Source organism: Chinchilla lanigera, unplaced genomic scaffold, assembly GCF_000276665.1.
Source record: "Chinchilla lanigera isolate Chin_1 unplaced genomic scaffold, ChiLan1.0 scaffold00010, whole genome shotgun sequence".
Taxonomy (NCBI): domain Eukaryota; kingdom Metazoa; phylum Chordata; class Mammalia; order Rodentia; family Chinchillidae; genus Chinchilla; species Chinchilla lanigera.
In genome coordinates this window covers 8,800,304-8,821,420 of record NW_004955411.1, presented here as the reverse complement: position 1 = coordinate 8,821,420, position 21,117 = coordinate 8,800,304, and the positions used below count along the sequence as shown (strand labels likewise).

General features: G+C 35.7%; 2 long non-coding RNA genes across 2 annotated transcripts in view; one reads left to right on the top strand and one right to left on the bottom strand.

Annotated features, from left to right (window-relative positions):
* Positions 1-795: 795 nt before the first annotated feature.
* The window catches only part of LOC106147810, a 47,828-nt gene continuing 27,506 nt past the window's right edge, over positions 796-21,117 (bottom strand). The window contains exons 2-3 of the long non-coding RNA XR_001232786.1: positions 8,456-8,553; positions 796-869 (exon numbers count right to left, since the gene is read on the bottom strand). This is a non-coding gene — a long non-coding RNA (uncharacterized LOC106147810). The remainder of the gene's footprint in view (positions 870-8,455; positions 8,554-21,117) is intronic.
* The window catches only part of LOC106147809, a 31,035-nt gene continuing 28,872 nt past the window's right edge, over positions 18,955-21,117 (top strand). Inside the window, exons 1-2 of the long non-coding RNA XR_001232785.1 lie at positions 18,955-19,038; positions 19,404-19,490. This is a non-coding gene — a long non-coding RNA (uncharacterized LOC106147809). The remainder of the gene's footprint in view (positions 19,039-19,403; positions 19,491-21,117) is intronic.

Sequence of the window (21,117 nt, the reverse complement as noted above, 5' to 3'; positions counted from 1 at the left end):
AGGAGGAGAAGGAAGAGGAGGAGGAGGAGGAGGAATGGGAGGAGATGGAGGAGGAGGAGGAGGAGGAACAGAAAGAGGAGGAGAAGGAGAAGGTGGAGGAAGAGACGGAGAAGGAGGAGGAGAAGAAGTATATACTAAATTAATGTGCCTAAATCCAGCCATAGAGGATAGATGTGGATATAAGGTCCCCTTCCTCTTATGCCTTCCTCCAAACAGAAGATGTTGCAATCCAGCAGTAAATTCTATCAACATGAACTGCTCCCTCCCTGATGATCAGCCAGTTTTCCTTTCTTTTCATTTTTTTCTTTATTTTTGTCTCTTTTATTTCTTTTATTTTCCTTTTCTTTTTTCATTTCCACCCATTCCTTTTGTTCACCAGAAAACTAACTGGAATCACTAGGAATAAAATTAAAAACTACAGGGGTTTGTAGTAAATGGAACAGTTAACTCTTCCCCCATGACCTATGCTTAGACAGGCATGAGGAATTAAAGAAACTTGCACCTTGGGACTGTGCAGCCCTATGTTGTCCCCATGCCAGCGGGGATGGGAGCAGAAAGGCATGCCCCCATCTCACCCAGAGAAGTTACAGAATATAGTAGAGGTGAGTGATGGTGGCAGCAGTACTTGTAAAGCCACAAATGGGAAGTTAGCACCACACCTCAGAAGAGGAGGAAGAACTGAGATTGAGAAGCCTTGGACTGCAACAGCAGGAGTAGAGGACCAGACTATATCACAGTATCCCATTCCACCCTGCAATAAACAACCTAAGAGGACAGAGACTTACCAGTGGAAGAGGAACACAGAAGTCTGAACAAGGACCAGGAGGAGCCAAAGGTGCATGATACAGGGAACAGCCCCTTGTCTTTGTCTGAAAACAGCACAGTAATTAGGGAAGAATTGCCACCAAGAGAGACAAGTAAGAGAATTACAAAAAATACTGGCTGAAGACTCTGGCCCCAGGCCCCCAAACCTGAAGGCAAACATTAGCCTTAAATTCAGCACAAACTCTATGGCACATTTATCCAGTAGTTTTGGATTCTCGGTGGACACAAGAGGAATTTTTAAAATTTTATTATATTTTTCTTCTTCTTTGTTGGTTTATTTCCCATTCCTTTTCATTTTTTTCTTTTACCTATATTTTTCTTTTAATCTATTTGTCTTCTTTCCTCTTTTTCTCACTTACCCCTCTAATTTAATTATATTTTCCTATCAGTGAAGAGTTTGTCTAATTTTTCTGGTCAACCTCAATAATCCCTAGTTTACTCCTTCATTCTTTCCCTTCTGTCCTCTTCTCTAGTTCCCCAAATCTTGTGTGATCATCCTTCATCTCTACTTTATTTTTTCTGTTGTCCCTGTTCTATCCACTCTCCTGCTTAAATTTCCCCAACACAGGGTAAAACCACTCTACCAAGGGGAAACACTTTGAAGACCAGCTTCCAATTTACAATCAGTTCTGTTATATAACTATAGATTTTGTATCTATGGTTAAAGGTACAAAATTAATAGTTACCACAGTTTGGCAGTTCCTTAACTGTTCTTGATGCTATTCTTTGTGCTAATTACTACTTTAGCTAGGATGTCATATCTGTTTTAATCAGTTGTCTCACTTCTGTAACAATACTGGCAAGTTGGGGGGTAATAACTTTATCATATCCCAGTATCAAAGACTGGGACTGAGCCAAGTATATACCAACATCTCACTATAAGTTAATTGGAAACATAGGATCTTGGGACAGACACAACCAAGACGCTCCTACACATAGAAAACATCCCAGAAGAACAAAGTTTTCCTAAAGAGGCCTCGATACTAGTGACAAAACTACCTACTACAAAAATTTACATGGATCAATACAGAAAACAAAATAAAAACTTTTAAAATACAAAATGACAAGACACAGAAGAAAGATGCAACCTCAGCCCTCCAGGTCACCCAGAACAAGTCCAGAAGACAACAAACTAGAGGAAAATGAAAGATACCCAACTGATATTTCTGAAATGATAGCAACCAAAGGAAAGAAACAAATCCATGAGGTTATACAGGAAATCATATCAGAAAAATTCCCTCAAATAAAAAAAAAGAAATGTCAACATTCATAAAGGAATTGCTCAACAAGCCTAGAGTCAAGATAGATAAAAAATAGATGATGATAAGAAAAGGATGAAAATCATGAATGATAAATATAGAAAAGAAATAGAATGCATGGAAAGGATTCAAACAGATACACAGGAAATTAAAAATTCCCTTGAAAGCTGGCAAAACTGCTTGAACAAAGCGAAAGACAGACTTTCTGACTGTGAAGACAGGATCATAGCTAGCTGTCATGAGAGATCTCTTGAAATTAACAAAAGGTCAAGAAATAACAATTCAATCACTGCAAGATGATGCAAACAAAAATAATATAAGAATAACTGGTGTCAATGAAAAAACAGGAGTCAACAAAAATAACATAAAAGAATCTGCAGAATAGCAGAAAAATTCCCAAGCTTAAGACTCTGACATACATTAAGTGAGGCATATAGAACTCCAATTAGCCATAACCAAAGTAAGTCTATACCCAGACATATAATAACCAAGATCCCAGAAACTCAGCACAAGAACAGAATTTTAAAAGAAGTTAGAGAAAAGAAACAGATCCCCCACAAAGGAAAGTCCATCAGAATCAAGAGATATGTCTCCAAAAAAACTATCACATCAAAAACAGCTTGCAGTGAAGTATTTCGAGTCCTGAAAGAAAACAACTTCAAACCCAGATTGATGGACCATGCAAAACTATCTTTCAAAATTACTGGAGAAACAAGATACTTCCAAGATAAAGACAACTGAAGAAATTTATGACCGCTAAACCAACACTTCAAAGGGTACTGAAAGATATTCTAGACAGAGATAAAAATGACTATAATTCCAAGAACAACCAAAGAAAGAAACCACCATGCAGGGAAAGCAATTAAACAGGAAAAAAGCAGGGAACCAACAGCAGGAAAATAGCATGACAAAGATAAACCAATCTATATCAGTTATAATCATCAATGTAAATAGCCTCAATTCACCAGTGAGAACAAACAGACTGGCAGAATGGTTCAAGAAATAAGATGCAACAATATGCTGTAGGACTGGGGATATAGCTCAGCAGCACAACACCTGCCTGCCATGCGTGAGGTCATGAGTTTGATTGCCTGTACAAAAAAAAAATATGCTGTAACAAGAAACACATGTACCTCAAATAGAAATTCATAGTCTAAAAGCAAAGGACGGAAAACAATGCTCCATGAAACAGGAACCCAGAAGAAAGCATGGAAAGCTATTCTGTTTGTAGACAATGTGAATTTAAAATCAAAAATGATCAAAGGAAGCCAGAGTTGGTGGCGCACACCTGTAATCCTAGCACTCAGGAGGTTGAAGCAGGAGGATCGTTGTGAGTTCAAAACCAGCCTGGGCTACAAAGTGAGTTCAAGGCCAGCCTGAACTGCATAGTGAGACCCTGTCTCAAAAGACAAGAAAAAGAATGATGAAAAGGGAAAAAGGATGTCATGACATACTTGTTAGGGGAAAACTTTGACAGGAGGAGATAATAATCATAAATGTGTATGCACGAAATATGGGAGCACACAACTAACTAAGACCAATATTAATAGAAATGAAAAATCAAATGAGCAATGTCACAATTGTTATGGGGGAATTTAATAACTCACTATCAGGAGTAGATAGATCAATGAGATAAAAATCAGCTAGGAAATATAGGAACAAAATCAAACCTGTAAACAAGTGCACTTAATAAATGTTTACAGAGTATTCAACCCAATAACATCAGAGTACACATTCTTCTCAGGTGCACATGGGATGTTCTGTAAAATAAACCATGTACTAGCCCATAGAACATTCTTAAGCACATGCAAAGATTCAAATTATCTCATGTATATTATCTTACCATAGTGCAATTAAATTGGAAATTAATGGCAAAAGAAAAAACAAAAACTTCATAAACATATGGAACTTAAAATAACACTCTCCTGAACAACCAATGGATAATAGATTAAATTAAGGGAGAAATTAAATAATATCTACAGTTAAACAAAAATGCAGATACAACATACTGGAACCTGTTGGACACAATGAAAGAAGTCCTCAGAGGGAAATTTACAGTAATGAATTCTCACACAAGGAAAACAGGATGAGCACAATTAAACAACCTAATGCTGCACTTCAAGCTTCCAGAAAAAGAAGAGCAAGTCAGGCACAAAGAACATAAAAGAGAAGAAATTATAAAGATCAGAGCAGAAATTAAGGCTATAGAGACTAAGAAAGCAATACAAAGAATTAATGAACTTAAGATTTGTTTCTTTGACAGAATGAATAAAGTTGATAAACCCTTGGCCAATTTTATAAAAAAGGGAGGAAAAAGATCAAATTAATACAATGATGAATGAAAAGGGTGAAATCATGACAGATCCTGTGGAAATTCAGAAGATCATCAATATGTACTTTGAAAAACTTTATTTGCATAGGATGAAAAACAGAAGAAATGGACAGATTCCTAGATACACATGGATTACCAAAGCTGTATCAAGATGATATAAAAATTCTGAATAGCCCAATGTCAGTAAATGAAAGTGAAAATGTAATTTAAAATATGCCAACAAAGAAAAACCTAGGACCTGATGCATTCAATACTGAATTCAATGAGAAATTTAAGGAAGATTTAGTACTAATACTCCTCAAACTCTTTAATGAAATTGAAAGGGAAGCAATACTCCATAACTCTTTTCTGGAGGAAAGTATTTCCCAGTACCAAAAGCAAAGAAAGTCTCAAACAAAAAAGGGAACTACTGGCCAACCTCCCTAATGACATAGATGCAAATATCCTCAACAACATGGTACCAAACAGAAAACAGCAAATATCAAGAAGATTATACAACATGACCAAGTGGGATTCATCCCAGGAATGCAGGGATGGTTCAACAAATGCAAATTAATAAATGTAATACACCATATCAACAGAGCCAGTGACAAAGATTACAGATCATCTCAATAGATGCAGAAAAAGCTTTTGACAAAGTCCAAAACTCATTCATGATAAAAAAAAAACTCTATCAAAAATCAGAATATATTGTCTTTATCACAATCTAATGATAGCCATCCACAACAAACCAATAGTCAACATCATACTAAATGGACAAAAGTGGAAAGCTTTCACTCTAAAATTAGGAATAAGACAAGGATGTCCACTATCAACACTCTTATTCAATATAATTCTAGAAAGGCTAACCAGGGCAATTAGACAAGAAAGAGAAATAAAACAAATAAAGATTAGAAAGGAAGAAGTTAAATTATCATTATTTGCAGATGGCCTGATACTCTACATAGAAGACTCAAAAAATCCACCAAAAGACTTCTAGATTTAATAATAAATTCAATACAGGAGCTGGAAGCAAGTTCAACACTCAAAAATCAGTAGCATTCCTATACACAAACAACAAAGTCACTGAGAGAGAAATTAGGGAATCCACATGCTTCACAATAGCATCAAATAAAATGAAATACTTAGGAATCCATCTAACAAAGGAAGTGAGGAATCTATATATTAAAAATTACAGTACTCTGAAAAATACCAAATAGGATATAAGAAAATAGGATGATATCCCTTGCTCACACATACAAAGAGTCAATATGGTGAAAATGGCCATACTCCCAAAACTGTTGTACAGATTTAATGTAATCCCATTCAAAATACCATTAGCATACCTCACAAAACTAGTGAAAACGTTCCTAAAATTCACCTAGAACCAGAAGATACCTAGAATAGCAAAGGCAGTTCTGGGCAACAAAGAAAAGGAAGGAGTCATCACAATCCCAGACTTGAAATTATACTACGAAGCTACTGTGATAAAATCAACATGTTATGGCAGTAAAACAGACCTGAGAACCAGTGGAACAGATTAGAAGATGCAGACACAGCTACAAACACACTCAGCCATCTTATCTTTGACATAGGGGCCAAACATGTTCACTGGAAGGAAGATAGCCTCTTCAATAAATGGTGCTGGAAAAACTGGCTTTCCACATGCTGAAGACTAAAACTAGACCCATGCCTATCACCATGCACTAAACTAAAACCAAAATGTATCAAAGATCTAAATATTAAACAGAAACACTAAATCTACTGAAAGAGAAAGTAGGTAGAAATCTTGAAGACATAAGCGTAGTTAAAGAGTTGATGAACAAAACCCAGACTGCACCAGAAATACTTCAGAGACTGGGATCCCATCTTACTAAAAAGTTTTTGCTCAGTAAAAGAAATCACCAACTGAGTGAGTGAGAAAAAACTGTCTCTCAGACATAGGACTTGTATCTAGAACATATAAAGAATTCAAAAACACTAGACAATTCAGGTTTAAAAATTCAATCCAAAATTGGGCCTCTGAAATGAATACACACTTCTCAGATGAAGAAATACAAATGCATGTAAATATGTGAAACAATTCATCACTGTTCATCATCACTGATACAAATTAAAACTACACTGAGACTCCATCTCACCCCAGAAAGAATGGCTATCATCAAGAAATCAACCAATAACAAATGCTGGAGGGGCTGTGGGGAAAAGGAACCTTTCTCCACTGTTGGTGGGATTGTAGACTGGTACAACCACTGTGGAAATCAGTGGAGAATCACTCTGGAGATTCCTCAGAAAACTAGGATTAGAGGTCCCATTAGACCCAGCTATTCCCCTTCTGTGTGTCTTCCCAGAAGAATTCAAAACATCATACCCCAGTGATATATGCACACCCATTTTTATATGAGTGCAATTTGTAATAGCTAAATCTTGGAAAGAACCCAAACGTCTATCAACCAAGAAATGGATAAAAAAAAAAAGAAGCATTTTTTATACAATAGATTACTATGCAGCCATAAAGAAGGATAGACTTGAGACTTTTATAGGTAAACAGATGCAACTTGAGACTATACTTATAAGTGAAATACTTATAAGTACTTATGAGACTTATATGACTGACATGTATAAACATTGATTGTCTCCATGGTGTGAGAAACTGAAAGAGTAAATAAGTTCTAAAATGTACAACAGATATTGTGAAATGAGAAGAAATTATTCAAAAGGAAGAAGAAACTAGCATAGGCAAAAGGAGAAAAGACAGTAGTGAAAATGGAAAAAGTGCAAATCAGTTATCTACTAGTGTCTCTTAGTTCATTAGAAAGGAAGATGTGTGCTAATATCAGTTGGAGAAATTTTTATGCCCATGTCTTGTACCTTTAGCAACTACTAGCAACATGGAATATGTTAACTATTGTTATTGTCCTATTATTTTGTTAGGAAATTTTATTTTACCTTTTTTCCATAAAATATTTTTTTTTTAATGTAAGCGTCAGAAGTATTTTCACCCCTATTTCCCCACTAGGAAAAGGTCCGGCAAAATTCGAGTGACTATTGTGATGCTGGAAGTAGCATCAGGCTTTATATTACATCTCTGATTCCTAGTAAATGCACTGCACTGGAGGCCTTCTTTCAGGGAATAAGTAAGCCAAAGAGCAGATCATGTCTAATCACCCCTTTTCTGTCCAGGAAATATATTGTACTCCACAGAAGCGTGGGCCCATGTGACAGTAATGATTAAACTATCGCTAAAATTATAATGGAACTGTCATAGGAAGGGCTCGAAGATATTAGGTACATGTTCAACACATGAATGTTCATCTTCATAGCAAATTGATCTTTTTTCAAACGTCATAAAATGTTCTACTATTCCATCTCTATCTCTCTTGGTCTTCTTCTCTCTCCTCTGAAATATACATTATCTGGTAGTAATACACCACATCACTTTTCTTATGATTTATTGTAATGTAGCTTATTTTTTCATTCTTTTTCTTTTACTTAATTATATACTTTATTTGAAGCATCTCTCTTGTAAATGGGATGTATTTGGATCTTATTTTGATATACTATCCACATAATCTTTCTCTGTCTTTTTATTATAGCATTTAATCCATTTGTATATAATCTAATTAATATAAATAATGTTGATGTCTGCCATCTCTCTACGTGTTTTCTCTTTGTCTCATTGGAAATTTATCCTTGTTCATCCTTTCTTGACTTCTTCTGAATTAACCTGCTATTGTTATTTTACAATGTACTCCATATTTTATATTAACTTTAGCTATGTCTTTGTATTATTCTTTATGTGGTTCTTCTTGTGATTACAGTAGTGTTCTTGATGTATCACTGCACAATTTGAACTAATATTGTATCACTTCATAAATAACATGGCAGTCTTAGAACAATGAATCCTTGAAATCACTTTATAGTTGAGGCTGGCCTCAAACACAAAAATCGTCCTGCCTCAGCCTCCCAAGTGCTGAGTTACAGGCGTGCACCACCACACCCAGCTAATGACATTATTTTTTAAATGAAACAGAGCTATGAAGAAATTAAACTCTCATACCTCACTGTTAGAAATGTAAAATTGTGCAGCCACCATACAATTTCACTGTTCCTCAAAAAGTGAAATGTAGATTTCCATAGGACCCAGGATTTCTGCTTCTGGAATACACAAAGGAACTGAAAATATACAGGCACACTAAAACTTGCATACAAATGATCATAGCAACATTGTTCATGATAGTAAACAGTGGACACAATCCAAACATCCATTATCTGATGAAAATGTGATATGCACAATAAAATATTATTCAGTCATTAGAATAGAACATATTAATACATGCTATAACATAAGTAGTTTCAGAACATATTTGCATGTCATTAGAAAGAAGTATGTATTAATATGTGCTACAACATAAGTAGATCCAGAACATATTTTCTAAATGAAAAAAATCCAGGAACAAAAGGACATATAGTATACATTTCCACTTATGAGAGATAGCTAAGTTAAGCACATATAAAGAGAAAGAAAGTTGATTTTTAATTACAAAGGTGGGCAAATTGAAGGTAGGGCTTATTTTGGGAGTGACAAAAATGTTCTATAGTTAGTGGCGATGTATAATATTGTGCACATACTAAAAATCATGATGTAAACATTTTAAAATGGTTTAAATGATGAATTGTCTTTTATGTGAATTTTTATCGAGTAAAACACAAAAACAATCAGCACATGCACACGGACATGTTTCTATATTATCATTTTCTAAGTCTGCTGGGGAATCCTCCACTGATAATTAAATGTCTTCAAGACATGAGCAATTGTTCAACCTTCTGATCTGACCAGCAGAATTTCTTCTGAATGCTCTACAGTGCTTCAGTTTTCAAATTAGCACATTTTACTTATTCAAGCTTATAAAATATTTGATAAAATATAAAACTTTCATGATGAACATTTTGCCTACATAATAATAACCTACAATGACTCTTAGAGTCCTGTTGGCAGTGTTCAAACCTTTCCTTTAGCATACATACTGTCTTAGAATACAGAGAATGAAGGTAAAAATTCCATGGAAGTCTAAAATATCAGGTCAATATTGTCTTTTTTATAGGATATATTTTAAAAGACAGCATTTGACTATTTTCTAAGCAGGATCTTCCACCTCTTTTCTATTAAGCTCTTGTACTATTTCTTTTGCCTTTAATTCTTTAGGGGACTCTTATCTTCCCTTCATTAAATTGTACTAAGAGAAATAAACATTAAATGTATGATCTTAGGGTTGATATAGTACTTTGCTAACTATTTAACTATAATGATAAGCAATTGTTAGAGTTAACTTTAAAACTAAGAGTAGGGTTAACATGAACTGTTGACTGCAAGAATTTATTTAAAAATGCAAAAACATTACCTTAGTCTATACCTTTGAAATTCACAAATGCATGGCTGTTTACTTTGTCAAGTTAATAGAAGTCCGATGCTGTAATTTTATCTGCACATCTGTAACATTACTTCCGGATCATCAAGCTGAGTAACAAGGCAAGATGTCTTGGCCGCTGGAGCATGGCCTGCCTGTGTTATCTGCTGGTAATCCGAGGGTGGCCGGTGCTCCCCAGCACCTGAGTAATGTCTGTCTCTAATCTATCTCTTAGATTTAAAATTCCTCCCTCAACAAATAGCAACGGAGCGCAAGGAGAATCTTACACCTAAGTGTGATGAGCTTGTACACTTGCACCTGAGTGTGCAGAAGAGCCAAAGAGAAGCATGGTGGGGAAGAAAGGGGAAAATAATGAAAAAGGAACAGAAGAGGAAGCCCCTGCCAGAGCTCAGTGGGTTTACAGACTACTTTTTTGTCAGGTTTTCCCTTCTGACTCCACTGAAGTGTTCATGATCCAATTCTTGGTTTGACCCACCCAGCATTCTTTCTTCCTCAGGCACCAGGGAACAGAACCTCACTCTACTCTTCTTTCAGGCAAACTGATCCTCTCTCATGTCACATGGTTCTGCTGGCTGTGACTGTCAATCATATTTGATCACGCTCCTTGCCCTGATGAAATAAGAAAGTGAAATTCACTCTCTCATATACAACTTCATAGTGACCATTGTGCTGAGAGCTGAGACCAGCTATTAAAATGTTCTTTGGACACTGTACACCTACAGAGAACACTAATACATGCACAAAGTAACACCCAGAGATTGGGCCTCAGGTTTCTGGGTCTGAAGTCCCTACAACTTCCCGCATTTTGCCTCTGCTAAGGCCTGATTTTTCAACTCTTCCTTTGATTCTTTAAACAACCCACCCAGGGTACAGCTTTCTCTTACTTGCCTCAGTCACAGGCAGTTCCCTTTGTTTACAGAAAAGAACACTAACTGAAGCGCTAGGACTCAGATATGGCACATTGTGAGACGAATGTAACTTACAGAAATAGCCTTGCATTTGGCAAACAAGATGACACAAAGTGTTTCCAATCCTGGTTGAATTCTGACTTGTTATGTGACACTGAGCAATTGGAGAACCTCTCTGAGGCCTGTATTTAACACCCAGAGGATAGCTCTTTTCCAAACAAAAAATGTATAATTTGATGACTGAAAGAGGATTGAGTGGGAGACTAGTATTATAGTCTTTGGCATAGATTTGCTTGGCCAATAAAATTGCAGTTAGAGGAATCATTTCAGAAGAGTTTCAGGGTGCTTTGGCCCCATAGACAGTTATCATTAAAAGTCTCAGTTGTCAGCTGACGGACCGCCGATGCCAAAAAAACCATTGGCCAACAGGGCCAGCTGTCACACTTGTAGGCATATCATGCTGACTGAAATTGCTGCTGAAAAGAAGCAGTTGCCTCGAGCTTGTGCTGGTCCTTCCAACAGCGGCCATTTCTAGAAAGGTGTCCGTCTCTGGTGACCTTATAGCTCTGACATATTCAGCTTCTGCCGCCTTAGCATGAAATTCTCTTAAATTCGGTGGGAGAAAAGACTATCTGCTCTGGAATACATTTCTAGAGGAGAATGAACGCAAGTTTCAGCCAGTTAGCTTCACGAATCCTACTCCATGGAGATGTGTGTGAGGAAAACATGAATCTGCAAGAAACACACTTCCGAAAGATCGCAGAAACGCAAACCAGGAGTTGTCCCTGTAGAAGTGAACTAGGTGGCCTTACCGAGTGATACTAATTCAGGGAGTTTTTAACGTGTAGAAAATATGCAATGAACTTAAATAAGTGAAGCAGTGATTCAGGCCACCATCTTGTGTTCTTCTGAACCTGTGGTTGGAGAAGCTCTGCAGAACAGGAAAGAAGCGATTTTGCAGTCACAAACAGCCAGCACGCATTTTCATAGGAGTGCAGTAAACCTCCTGAATCGAATGAACCTCAGTAATGGCCCAGAGGAGCTGAAACACCTCAAACACCATTTCAAATATTAGGTGCTATGTGAATTATCCACTGGGACATTGAAAAGTATTTCACAAAAAGCCCTTCTAGTAACTTAGAAACATTCATCTCATGAAAATGTTCGATGCATTTTAACATTTTAAAGGCTACTTTTGAATAGCATATATATCTCCATATAGCTAGTGCTTCTAAAAATTATTTGGTCATAGAATTACTTTTCTCATAAAATTAAAATCTTTTAGTAAATGAGACCCAAAATGTATAATAGATATTCTAAAATGGAACAAAACTTCCAAAAAGAAAGAGACACTGGGATGAGGGAATGGAGAAAAGAAGGAAGGAAAAAGCAATATATATATATGATAATTAAAATGGATATCATATATAATATACATGATAATCATATGATAGTTAAAATAGCTATACCACTAATTTCTCTTAGTTCATTGAAAAGAAAGGTTTGTGCTAATATTGTTTGGACAGTTAAATGCCAATATCTTGTACTCCAAGTAACTAATTTAAAGATAACAATATGCAATGTATTAACCATTGTTACCTTCCTATTATTTTGTTTCAAAATTTTGAGTTTTTTTCTTTAAAATAAAAAAATTGAAATCTTTGTATGAAGTATTCTAAAGAATATAATTTACAGAACATAGCTATATAAAGTAATGAAATTTACCTAACGTCTAAATTTGATAGACATGGATTTTAAAAAATTTGTGTATGATATTAAGTTAAAAATATGCAATTTCATCTGAGCTTTAGTGAACTAGTTTGGAATGTGTCATCACTTGAAAAACCAAGTTCTAATCTTTTTCATCCACTTATTGCTTTTGAAATTGGGCAGTGAATCTGTCTTTAGAACTCAGAAAATTACTACATAAAACATTTGTAAACCATTTAGCACTGTATCTAGCTCACAGTAAACATTCAAAACCATAGCTACTATAAAAGTGGCAAAGAACTGGTTCCACAAATACAGAAAAAGATCTAATTTAAGAAAAAACAGAATTTCTTTAAAATGTTCAATTTTGCCCATGTCCCAATAGATTAATATATAACAACCATCAGTAAAAATACACCTATATGTTATTTTTCCATATTTTCATTACTGTGTATTGGTTATACAGATAAATGGGTTTGGTGCTCATAGATTTGTACATGCACATAAGACACTTCATTCATTTTACTACTATTTTTATATGATATTTTTGTTGTGTTACATCCCACTGAGTAAAGTGTTCTTGAAAGCTCCCATGTTTCTGAAAGACACCAAGTGCTCTCCTGACTTAGTCTTCATATTCCTTCCTTTGTCTGGAACACCTTTTCCACGACGTACTGTGACTTCTTCCCTGGCTTTCTTCAAAAGCCTTTTATGCAGCACCTCATCCACGATGTCTTCTGTGATCACTTTATACAAAATAACAACAGTCCTCACCCACTCACCAAAACAGTATTCACACCTCAAATAGTCTTCACATGTACTTATTTGCTTCTCTATTATCTGTTGCTCCTATAAAAATAAAATCTATTGGACTTTGTCTACTTTGTTCATCTTTCTACCTTAAGGAGCTGCTCCTGGCCCTTAGGATATACAGTATTTATAAATAATGGAATAAGCAGTTGGAAAATACGTCATGTCTCCTTGCCTTTTTCTTAAATCTCCCAAGGACAAAAGAGAACAGGGAGATGCCATTGTTAAAGTCACTGCCATTATTGTTATTCTACCTTTCATCCAAAAGAATCGAAAATGTCAAGATAACATTTAAATCCCTACCTAAAATCCAAGCTTACCATACTAACGTGAGTATTTGTTCCTCATCAATCATAAACTTGTCTTTTTTGCTTCTTTTCTATACAATACACAAAGCTTATATCATCAGTTAACCTAAAGACAGTTCCTGGACTATATGTGCTTACCTTCACAAATTTTCCTTAACTTCTAAAATTTTACACAGAAGAGTAATACGGGGCTTTGTCTTTAAAAATCATTAAGCGCTTCTTCACCCCTTACACTCCCCCACTTGTTCAAGCTAAACAAACAAGTGGCTGTACACTGTCCAATGAACTTGCTATGTCATAAATTTCCTGTATTTAGCCTTCCTCTTGGCTCCTAGCTTGTCTGATCTCCAACTGTTCTATCCAACCAGTCTTGCACTGCATCTCTCTTGGAATTTCCTTTTTTTATATTCTCATATCCATTACTTACAAAACATTGCAGTTTCCAGAGGTCCATTTAGCTTTTTAAAACCATAGTACTACAGGAAATAAGCATAAGAAGTCTATTCTTAATGGTTCCTTAGGAACATAATGGCAACCATTTTTATAATGCTAGTCTTAGAACACATGGTTTAGAGACAGTATAGTTTATCTCTAATCACACTGGCACACGAGAGAGTCTAATTAAAATTTCTACAACATACGTTAGTGTTTCTCTTAGTTAGTTTCTCTTTTTACTGAGACAAAAATACATGACGCCCAAAGTTAGAGGAGGAAAGGTTTATCTCACCTTACAATGTGTAGAGGTTTTAGTCCATAGTTGGCTGGCTCTAAGAAAAGGTGGAATGGTAAAGGGGAATCACAGAGCAGAAACAGCTCATGTCATGGCAGGGTAGGCAGAAGGTAGCATCAAGCAGCACTGCAAAGGGAGCCTTCCCTTCCTTTTTATCCCAAATGAGCTATACCCACATCCAGGGTGAGGCTTCTGTATTCAGTGAAATCATTCACATACACCCAGAACTATATTAATTCCAATCAGTGGGCTAATTTAGTACCACACAATCTTAATCCCCATATCACACAACCTAGATGCACCCAGCTCTGAAAAACCCCATCTATGAGTGAGTGCATGTGGTTTTTGGAGGACATCTAGATAAAAGACATAAAAGTATTTTATCTAAAACTTCCACATTATATAAGTGTCTGCATAAGAAAGAGCTTATTCAAATTACTTTAACCTCTTTATACTTATATACCCATTCATCTCCTACTCCTGGGACCCCCTCTCTAACCCATGCATCTACATGCTCAATAGCATCAACAGCAATTTCCATGAATAGAACATTTTCTGCTTTCAGATTAATCAAGTACATACTTTAATTTTTACTGTCATTACACCAATGAAGATTTATCCAGTGATATTTACAGAAATGCCAGTGTTACATGAGCTTTTCTCTTAAATTTTCTTAATAAGCATTTATCAGGCAAGGAACATAGGTCAGAAGCAGAATATTTGATTGGTGATGCCGTGTGTTTGTTCCTAGATCTATAAAAATATTATCAAGCACTATGTACATATATGTGTAAATATAAATAGACATAGATGGCAAAGTAAAATACTTTTAGTGCATAAAAATTGAGATCTCCATCTACATAAATCTTTAGTTAAGGAATATAAATGTCACTAGGGAAATATTAGTATTCTCACTTTGGAAGTCAAAGAGGAATAGGGGTTTAGATATATGTAGCTTTCGTGATGTTAAAATGTGTTAGAAGGGCTCTTAAGCCATGAGTGAAAGGTGGGTGTTACATGTAAACAGGACATTCAAACACAATGATTGTAATTGTTATACATCTTCAGATATCTGGTCAAGAGCCTATCCCTGGTCCCAAATCACCAAGTCAGAAAATGATAGAAATTCATCTTCCCAGGTTTCTTCAATTTTAAGGTGGCCATGAAAGATGATTTCTAAAAACAGATCAACAAACAAAAATCTGAGCTGCTTCTAAGAGATATTTTAGCCTTGCATATGGCGTGATTCCTTGTGCCTCCCTCACCTCTCATTCAGCTCCAAATGTCATCACAGTGAGACTGATGCAGGGAACTGAAGCAGTTCTCCGTAACCGTGTATGAGCCAAAGACCAGGACTTACACCCTCAGCAAAGACTTAAAAATGTCAGGATTCACATTCCTATTGCCTATTCCTTAGCATCCTAAAGGTTTTAAACCCTTTGGTTTTGTAACCTGAAGTCAAAAGTGGTCTTTCTGATTTATTTGGGTCTATTGTATGCACGGATCTCAAACAGTAACCACTTTCCTACCAAAGAGAATGATAAACTCTACCTTCACATAGTGAGCCAGAGAAATCTGGCAATAGGTTATTTATATACATATATACATTCACAGAGTTCCCAGATCAAATAAATAACAACAAAAAAGACTCATCAGTTTCAATACTCAGGATTTTGTAGACCATAAAGGAATGAAGCAATATGCTTATATAAATCATATGAGACTATAGTCTGATCAATTTAATTTTAAACATTAGATAAAAGCCTGTAACTAAAGAGGGACAGATCCAAAATTTCCATGGACCCCACTGGAAAAGAGCAGTAGAACAAGAGGCACACAAAGAAGATCAGAGCCCCAAGTGATTAGAACAGTTTCACTCTTAGAACTGCTGACTAAGGGTTATCTTTATATGTAAGGTTATCTTTGGCTATATTATTTATATCATTATATCAGATTTATTTATATCTATATATCATTTATTCCTCTAATATCTCTCTATATTAGGGTTATCTTTAATACTATTGGTCCATGAAGAAATTTTTTAAAAAATATTTTGGGTTTTAAATTAGCTTATAATAAAACTACTTTAGTCATTCTGTTTTAAGATATAAGCATATTAAGTGAATCCTCTAACTAATCTAAATTCAAGAACCACTGGCTATTGTTTTACACTGATATGCAAATATATTGGATTTTACCTAACAGAAATTGCCCCACATTTTACTGACTGTAGCAGATAGCCTTCTTGTATCCAAATTATGTGTCTACATAAAGTTATTTCTCTTACATGTAACTTCTCAGAATGTCTGCTTCTGGACCAAGGAGCGGTATAACCTTGTGGCATAGTGACAAACTGGATTGTCAATTTGCTTGACTTGAAAGTTACCTCAGGTATTAGTAAAACACACTTCTGTTAAAGATGGACGACTAGGATCTGTATCGGGTCTCTGGCACCTTTTTTGCTGAGGTGTTATTCCCTATTCTGCTTCCCACCTTGCACAGACTCAGTAGCTTTTCCTCTCAGTGACTTTCCAACATGATGTTCCTGCCTTGGAACCAGCTGACTATGAGTTCCCTGAAACCTTGAGCCACATAAATCATTTCTCCATTTGGGACTGAAGTTGCCAGGTTTGGGCTCAACAATTGAAAAGCCGACTGATAACAGATATCCGAACAGGCACTTGATGCAACGTTTCTGAAAGGAGATGTGAGCTAACTACCTCAGTGCATAAACCTATAGTTCCAGTCTTTTGTCCCTAGATTCAGAAAAAATAGAAGAAACTTTTTTTGAAAGGACTCTATGATAGAGGGCAAAAATGCTAATTTCTGATGACCTAATCTTTAGTGTGTCCAGCTGTCCAGTGTATTAAAGCCTTTATAGATTCTAGGGTTGACAAAATAAAGCTAGCTAGCTGCTCTGCAGTATCAGCTGTCTGTCTCAGAGTCTTTTGCTCTTTCCCAGGGTATCTCAGAGTTTGAATTTTCACATGGCAAATGCAGCATGTGGAACTACCACATACACACTGAGGCATATAGTAAAAACTCTAAAAGGGCTGATTCCTTCTTATTAGAAAGATGTATCACTGTTGTTTTTCTAACTGCATGGAAACCACTAAATGTCCTTTTCTTGGGCATAAAGGACAATTAATAATACAGTGCAGCCTGGCGAGTAATAAAGGAGAAAAAATTGTGACAAAATGTCACTCTTTCAGTGGTCTCAAGAATATTTTCGTGCCAAATGGAAAATAATTCTTAAGTTCATGTCATTTTTTATGCTGCTTCTTATTTGTATACATCCCACTTCAATGAGTATTTAGTTATCTGAAAATAGGGCAAGGGTTTTCTTTTTGTGTCGTTTGTGTCCAAAGTAATTTGTATTATTCAACTCATATTTACCATCACTTGGTGGATTTTCTGCTGGAGGCTTCTTTTTCCTACCTCTAGTCTCTCTTGGCCTGTAACTAAAATGTTAAGTAAATAAAATATCAGTACCTTAACTAGAAAATGTCCTCAAAGCTGAGTTCCATGTCTATAAATTTGAAAGTATTACACTGAATGACAAACCACCGTCTATAACTCCTGAGACCATCAATAATTTATAGCATTTATTTGAATTGACCGAGTGTCAGAGAATTGTCAGGCTATGCGCATAAGACAAATCATACCTTACATAAGGCTTTTCTTTCCAGATGTTTCTGATAATACTCATTTTTTATATTCATGTGATAACTATCAGATAAATATTATTTGTTTTCTTTTACATGTAGAAAAATTGTGACAAAGTGCATGTCTCTGTTGATGCAAAAATAAAGTAATAGCTTAATGTTCCAAGGATACTGAGAGACAGCACCAAGTCCAATATTATATACTTCTAATATTTCCACATAAAATATTTTTTCTGAAATTACAATACACTCTACTGCTGAGTGTTAACATTTTTAGAAAGTGTTTCATACAATATCTTATTTGACTGTCACAATCACACTCTGATGTGTGTTCTTATATGTTTTATCCAGTGGGACAATAATATTTTAGCTCACCCATCATAATTAACCATAATCTATTTTCTAAGATAAAAAATATTAAAAGATAGCATTGTAACTTAACTGTATTTACTGGGACTTTTACTGGGTATTACATTCTTTTCCCCGTGCACGCTTTAACAAAAGTTTGACTCTTTTTCCTTCAGAATATTGTCCCCATCTCTTAAAATCACCACAGAATCTTTCGGTGGCCATTAATATTTCTCTAACTCTCATTTCAGAAGTGAAAACTATAAACACCATGAGATGCTACAATTGGTAGCCAGCACAATAGCTACTAATTCTAAAATTATGCTGCAAAGTAGTCACCTTGAAATTCTTTAGCCCCATTACAAGCATACCTCCCTGATCAAAACATGCTTAAAATGCTTTGGAAGTTACTTTGAAAACCAGGTTACAAGCCACAAAAGAGTATCACTTTCTTTCCATAATGGCTACACCTCATTTTTTTAAATTAGTAAGAGTTTAATCACTCACTTTCTTTACCAGATGAAGCTCTGGTTTCTTTGGACCCACTCCAAATATAATATTTTTATTCCAAGCCTGATAAAAATTCACTGTTAAATACAATTTTAAAAGTTTGCCGTACTCTTGAGGGACAATTCCACAATTCCAAGAATGGCTTGTCCCAGGGCAGCATGCCTGACATGAATTATAAAGCCTGCTGAGGAGATGCCTTTGATGGGACTAACATTCTCTTAGTATGTAAGTTTTGAAGTTTTATTCCAAAGTAAATTTAATTCAAGAATAAGTTAGTCACATGTCAGGCACTTCGTGAGTTTGTAGAACTATAGTGCTTAAGTGATTTGACATAAATTTTGTCTAAAAGGGAAAAGCTATCTACATGGCTGTCAAAATTAAGTCCTCTAGAGACATGGTTTTTCTGAACTAGCAAGATTCAATTGCCAAATAACCTCTGCTCCTTGAAACTTAACAAATTTCAGTTCAATCTTTCAATTTTCCCATTATGCCACTTTTAGAAGAGATCATTTTAGCCCAGTGGAGTTTTCAGTAAATTGCCCACTCTAGAAATATGAAGGATGTGTTATAACACCTCTTTCCTTCCACAGGAATATCCCTTTCTGACATCTTGACGAGTTAATGAAGCATCTCTCTCCCATCTGAAAAATATCTGTTGACATTCCTTCGTCAACCAGGTAAGCTTCCCAGGGTTGCTTCATTTGACCTGCAAAACACCTTTTAACATTTCTCTTATGAGTGATGTCACTTGGCACATGAGTGACTTAGTACGTTCCCAGACCTTTTAAAAATAATTCCATCACATTGACTAATCCTGGGGGGTGTCTCCAAAGCTAAGTTCCCTTGTAAAACTATTCATAAAGAGGGGCTCCTATTTCTGACTCTCCTTCCTTTAACACCCTGGTTGTATTTTCCTTGGACCAAGAAACACATGAAATCTCAAAGCATACAATACTGGTCCATTTTTCAACTGCTACAAGGTCTGTTTTCTGCACTCCTGTCCTTCTCACTAATAAATTTGATTAAAGTAAATTCCCCCCTCATGAAACTAGAAACCAGATTTTTCTGCTTCTATTCCCAGAGTTTGCATTTGGCTTCAGTCTCCATTAATTGGATCTTTAAAAGTCATCACCTTTTTTTCCCTAGCCCATGTATATATTCTTTAAAAGTCTGTCAGCAGTCAGTGATATGTTTAGTCTTGCTTGAAATTAATTTTCCACTTTTTTTGTTCCAATTATTTGGCAGGTTTTATGGCTTTCTATTAATTCCCTGGAGCCTTTTGAATCTGTTATGCTTTTTTATGCTTGTGCTTGATGTGTTTCCTTAGCAGCACATTGATTCTAGCGTGTCATGAGAGTTCGTTAGGAAACACGCTGAACATGTGACTGTGAAGATGAGTGTCGCAGGTTTTGAAGTTTTGATGACCTAAAACAATTTTTAAATTATGGTTGGAATGGAAAGTTTTTTTAAAGGGAAGCCTTATATTATTTTAACCAATGTGCTTCCTATATTTCTTGACTCAATTCTGCTGTCTTTATTAAAATAAGCCATTAAGACTCAGCTAGTAAATTAAAATCATAGAAATAGAATAGGAAGTTTTTATCAATTTCAGAAATATTATAATAGATCTTTATCAATTCCCTACTGCTTTATGAGTACATTTTTTAAAACAGTGAAGGAATGACACTAAAACCTTATGATAGTATCATTTGACTGTAGGTATACTATCCATTAATTCATTCAACAAGTATGTGGATTTTTTTGAAATTATAAAATGTATTATGACAAATTTTGCCTGGTTTCTCTGCAGATGTTCAGACTATGCTAGTCTTTATGACATTTACAGATTTGGGTCCCTCTTCAAAATAAATGGGGTCATTTTGATTAATTCTGCCCAACAAAAGTAATTAATCAATTGCTGGCATTCCCTTCCTTTCCGTTCTCCTCGTTGATTTGGGGGATGACCATTAGTTACAATGAAATCCAAATAGAATTCAATTTTAAAAAGCATTATTTCAAGCCATGTGTTTTCAAAGAAGAAAACATGCTATGGAGTTATCGAATGAATTAGTGAGTCTCTGAGCGGGTGCCTGGCAGCCATGGTGGGGAAGATAAGATGGTGTAAACTATTCACCACCTGGCCAGGAGATGAAATGGGTGAGAAGGACCCTGGGTCTCAGAATCCAATTTGGATTAAAGACTAAAGAGTCTGGGGCTGGGGATTTAGCTCAGCGGCAAAGCGCCTGCCTGGCAAGCGCAAGGTTGTGAGTTCAGTTCCCGGTACCGGAGAAAAACCAAAAAAAA